Genomic DNA, 6,177 nt, shown 5'->3' with positions numbered 1-6,177 from the left:
TTTTTATATCCTTGGGTGTAAAGTTGTTAAACCCATTTAGATAAGCTTTTAAATGTTTCAAGTTGACACAATCAATCAACCACTACAAGGAAGAAGAGGAGAAGGAGGAGAAAAAGACAAAAAAGAGGAACAAGAAGAAAAAGAAGGGGGAGGAGGGGAGAAGGAGAAAAAGAAATAGGAATGAGTAAAGGGGGCTGAGAGGCAGGGGAAGAGCTCCGGAAAGAGGAGTGTGTGTGCTCGGCCCCCACATCAACTCTTACGTGTTGTCAGTTGAGACTAAGGGAAGCTACAGTGATGGCACCTGTCCCAGCTGTGCCCCAAGCAGAGGCAAGCACAGGATGAGCACAGGAGTAGAACTGATTAAGATCATAGGAAGAGCTAAGGGAAGGAGTACATACTTATGGCCAACACCCCAGGGAGATGTGTCCCAGGCTTTAGGAGGGAGTGGCATTACAGAAACGCATGCAACACAAACTGGGGGACCATGTGCCATGTCTGTCTTTGAAGAGATGCTCATTTGCTAGTTTCTGTGGCTCTCAGAGATTGGAAGCAACATAAGTAGGTTATCATTCCTAAATGTAATTTTCCAGACTAAAAAATTCTCATGAGGAAAATTTTAAAAAGATTATATTTCTTTCAGAATTATGTAAATTGTCTTTGAGAATCTTTAATTTCTCTTTTTTGACAAATTTCAAATGCAAACTATATGGCAGAATTCCAATGTTTAAGGTTATCTGGTGCTCTGTTCTTGTCTTGAGCTGGCCCCGGTACACATGGCACATGTAGGACGTTCTCAATAAATAGCCACTGAGAAAACACTAATACTTCTTAAAATTAATACTCTCATAAACGTAATAGCTCCTGCTGTAACTTTCACCAACACAGAGAACTAGAAAATTTAAAAAGCTGACAAAGTCCATGACCACGAGATCACTGATCCAGATCATGAAAGAAAACAGTTCATAAAAGAAAACATTTTGTCAAAAAAGGCTATTATTACAGTTTTTAACAGGCTTTGTTTTTCATAAGAGTTTTAAAATAATAGCAAAATTGACTGAAAATCATTCATTACTGTTAGAATGTAAAATTATATAGTCACTTTGGGAGACGTTTGTCAGTTTCTTACTTTCAATTTCACTATACAATCAATCCAGCAGTCACACTCTTGGTATACACCCAAATGAATTAAAAATTTAAGTACACACTGGTGTTTTTAGCAACTTTTTTTAAACTACCAAACCTTGGAAGCAACAAATGTCCCTCCATAGTAGATATAATACATTCAAACAGTGCAATATCATGCTCTACTAAAAAAAAAAAAATGAGCTATAAATCCATGAAAAGACAGAGTACCCTTAACCACATATGACTAAATGAAAGAAGCCAGTCTGAAAAGAATACATACTTTACAATTCCAATTATATGGCATTCAAGAGTAAAAAGGTCAATTGCTGCCAGGGGTTAGTGAAGACAAAATGAACAGACAAAACACAGAAAATTTTTAGGGCAATGACTCTGCTATGTACAATGATGGATACACGTCACTTTACATGTCTCCAACCCACAGTTCCTATAGCACCAGGAGTGAATCCCAATGTAAACAATGGACTTTCGGTGATGTTGTGTCAGTGTGTCAGTGTATGTCAGCTGTGACCAATGTACCACTCTGGAGGGGCATCTTGATAATAGCAGAGGTGATGCACAGACAGGGCAGGAGCCATATGGGAAATCTGCGTTCCTTCTACTCAATTTGCCAAGAAAATCTTTTTGTAAGTAGTTTCCTCGCTGTTGACTTGTGATTAATAATAGCTAGATTTACTAAATTCTTACTACGTGCTGAGAACAGTTATCTATTTCATCACGTTCAATCTTGAACACCGACCTATAAAGCAGGTATGATCATCTCCATTTTACTGAAGAGGAAATGAGACTTGGAAAGATTGAGTAACTTGCCAAAGGTCACTGTCATAATGAACAGCCCAGAATGTCATTATGCCACATATCTCAAACCACCCATACTGACTGAAGTCAGCGCTTCATCACAGGTACATTCTAACATATGGACATGACTAATAACTACAATGCAATAAGGAAGACTGCGGGGGGGCCAGGCATACAGCTCAGTGGCTCGGTGCCTACCTGGCAAGTGTGAGGCCCTGAGTTCAATTCCTAGAACCAAAACAAAAATAGAAAAGAGACTGTAGAATGAAATTTTCTATAAAGTTTACTTATAAATTACCAGTAAAGATCATATAGAGAACCACCAAGTGAGAGACCTAGGGAATATCTTTGCATGATTGACTCATTTTGCATAAGCATTAGGAAACTATTTTTGTGTTAAGATGATGTTTACAAAGCTTTTCCAGTCAAAAGGTGGAGGGGATTACTAAAAGTCATCTGGTGGCAAAATTTAAGTAGTTTCTAATGATTTATGTGCTAGCTTGTTTTTTTAAAAGTGTTCTTGTTCTTCATTATGCCTAAAATAAAGTAAAATATAGCTTCTTCACTTTTTAGTGATTTATAGATTGTACCCCACTGTGCCCTCACTGGGCATGTACAAAGGGAAGACTGAAACCATTAATAATGTAAAGGATGCCCACATCTGGTTGATCCTCCCAGGTGAATCAACTAAAGCCTGATTTAACAGATGGATACTATACTGTTTCCTGATGGTAAAACCACCAGATGTTTAGAGATTCCAGAAGTACAAAGGCAGAAGGAAATGTGTTAATGATGAGGCTTCTGGCATACCTTTGAATTATCTTACTTTTTAACACTCCATTTTCTTACACATTGGGTATAGGTGCATAAATTTTGTCATCATTTGAATTTTAATTAAAAAAAGAATTTTTCTGTAGAATACGTTATTCCAAAAGTAAGAAACAAAGGCTTCAGATTCATCTCAGTGACAGAGCACTTGCTTCACAGATGTGAGGCCCTGGTTTAGATCCTCAACACAGCATAAAGAAAGAAAACAAACAAGTGCTTTTTTTTCTGCTATCTCCACACTGCCCACAATTATTCAAAGTATGAAAATTTTTATTTGTTTATTTTTTTTATTTTTTGTTTTAGTACCCAAGACCTTTTTAATTTTTTTATTTTGCAACAGGGTCTAAGTTGCTAAATTGTCCAGGCTGAGCTCATGCTTATAATCCTCTTGCCTCAGCCTTCCAAAATGCTCAAATCATAGATGGGTGCAACCACATCCCGCTTCTCACTGAGTTTTAGCTATAGATTGCCCTTGTGGTGTAATTTGTCTGGTTCTGCTGACCTCTGTCTCCCTACTTGTAATGCTCTGACCCTAAAGAAAAGTTGGGCCCAGTCTCATTCCGAGAAGGGAAGGGTGTGAAGGCCACAGGGCTGGGGATTCTGCTTTAGGACTCTGGCCTTCAGCTTTCCCAGGGTGAAAATCTTTATCTCACAAATGTCTGTCTTTCAGATGTTAAGCAAGCATGGCCTCAATCCACCTGTTTACAAAGACAAGATACAATTAAAAACAACCCCTCCCCAAGTGACTTTCCCTAAAAAATCTCCTTTCATACTTTTAACAGGGTGGAATTGCCCTAGGACAGCACATGGAATGCACCCCCAAAAGCAAAAGGCTCAACTTCCTTCTCCATATTCTTTCTCATACTGCCTCCTGGGTGACTGTTTAATTAGTGGGCAAACAGTGATTCCCAGGTATTATGGAGTCTTTCGTGTTCACAAGATTATAGTTCCTAATGTTTTTCCCACCAGTATATACAACCATTTCCTACTTTTAAATAGTAGGCTAATCTGAATATTAACTACCTGCCAATTTCAACACGCCTCTCCTATAAACATTTCCTTCCTGGGCAGGGAGGAAGCCCAGACGATGTGGTCCTGTGTAGTTCTTTAACTTTCATTTTTATGATTGGTACAGAGCATCTGATTATTTCCAGGTGTTTCAGTTTTTCTCATGGCCTCCTTGTTATTTTCCCTCCTTTGAGCTCCTTTGGCAATGAATGTGACCATGAAGTCCAAAGCTATAAAGGATGTGTTCACCACTTCCCTCTTATGTCTGTCTCTTTATTTAACCACAAGTTCACTGTCTTTATCCATGTTAATTCCCTGAGGTATTCACACAGCATTTGTGTTGACTGCCTTAATTTTGATCTTCTCTAATCATTCCCTGCCAGATGGTAGTTAAAGTTTAATGGCCCCTGTAAAAATAGTTCCCTTTCTTCTTTCATCAGTCATGTGTGTTTACTTAGCTAACTGCGGGATGTTCAGAATGAACACAAAGTGGCCACCAACAAAATGAATTCAACAAACACATTGACTTAATACTTTTCATGGTAGTTAAAGATGTTGCCTGCCGTTATCCACCCAACCATTACCTTTTATTATCTCTTCTTTTCTGTTTTGTTAGTTTTCTTTCCTTTTTATCTCCCTTGTCAGGTTGTCTGAGGCCTGGTAGTCCTCAGGATGCAACAATTAGGATATGTGGACATGGCTATCTTCAATAGCATTGAAGTACTGCACAGATGACATTTGGCATAGCCATAGAGCTTTCCTCACCACACCCATGAGACACAGGACATCGTCTTGCTTTATGATTTAGATAAAGAAGCAAAGATAAGTCGGGAGGCCACACAGGAGGCTAGGATAGAAACTTGGCACACTGAAGGAACAAAATAAAGAAGCACACACATATAACAAAGTCATCTCTAAATAAATATTATGCCCTTTGTGTCTTCAGAGCATTCTACTATCATTCCTGAGCTGGCTAGTTCATAAATAGCAATTAACCAAGGATAGTATATGCCATTCTACAGATGAGGTAGCATAGATGAATCACATTACCTGAAATCTTGCCAGACCACACACATGTCTCTAGAAGTACCTTGTCACTTAGATTTACATTCAATTTATTAAAATATGTAGGGGCTATTTGAAAGAAAATAAAACTAACCAAACAAAAGATTATCAGATTTTTTTCAACTGGCATTCTGAGTGACTTTATACTCACACACCACTTAAAATCTATAAAATATAGGCTTCTTGGTCAGGGGTCAGCAAACAACAACCTGGAGCCCAAATTCACCGTCTTGTCTGTTTTGTAAATAAATTTTTATTGGAGCATAGTCATGCTCATTCTTTTGTGTTTTGTTTATGACTGCTTTCTCATTGCAATAGCAATGTGAAATAATTGTTGAATAGTTTCGGCAGAGGCTCTATGACCTAAAAAGCCTAGAAAAAATTTGCTCCTTGACTCTTCATGGCAAAAGTTTGCCATCTCCTGTTCTAAGCCTTTGAATTATGGCACTGTATGCTGTTTTTACTTAAATAACTTATTTTTCTTATAATTCTGGAATGCTCATTAGGCATTGTTGCTGAGCTTTGCTTAAAATTGTGTTGATAGTAAGTAACCTATCAAATATGAAAGGATTTCAAAATCATCTGCAAAAACATCTGTCTCAACTATAACCACTTTGAAGAGTTAAAAAAAAACTACAAATGTTCAACTTCTTGATGAATTAAGAAGCAGTTTATGGCTACCATACCTCCTATAACTACAATATGGACATCATAACTCTTAATCATGTAAAAAGCCAGGTTGTAGTGGTACCTACCTGTAATCCCATCACTTCTGCAAGGCTGAGGCAGGAGGGCAAGTTCAAACTCAGCCTGGGCAACTTTATAACTTTATGAGATACTCTCTCAAAAAAAAAAGTTTTAAAAGCTCAGTGTGCAACCCTGGGTTCAGTCCCCAGTACAGAAAAAAATCATCATTGAAAAATGCTAGCATGTGACTACTTTTGTAACTTGCGTAAGAACCATGATCTACTTGGGTGCTCATTTTTTAATCTATGAACTGACCGTTTGTATTAAATAATGCCTAAAATTCGCTCTAGCAGTAGTGTTCCAGTGACCATATTCTAGTCAGCAAAGTATAAGGGATCACACACCTCCTACCAAATAAGTCTCTAGGCATTCATGAGTACACATGAGTCACAGACTCAAACAGCTCCTGCAGAATATTTGACTTGTAGGCAGTTTTGAACTAAATCTCAGGGCAGTAAAGGAGAGGTCATACACTGGAATGAAGCGTACCGAGTAGTCTCCTGCCAAATGTCACAGCTCCCACTATAAAAATGGTAAACTTGTGCTTTTGGGAACACTAACAGTGTATATAGGCACAGGAAAATAAGG

Source organism: Cavia porcellus, unplaced genomic scaffold, assembly GCF_034190915.1.
Source record: "Cavia porcellus strain 051 isolate PalLab524CR breed Dunkin Hartley unplaced genomic scaffold, mCavPor4.1 scaffold_12, whole genome shotgun sequence".
Taxonomy (NCBI): Eukaryota; Metazoa; Chordata; class Mammalia; order Rodentia; family Caviidae; genus Cavia; species Cavia porcellus.
The sequence above is the reverse complement of the archived record's forward strand: the minus strand, read 5'-3'. Positions refer to the sequence as shown.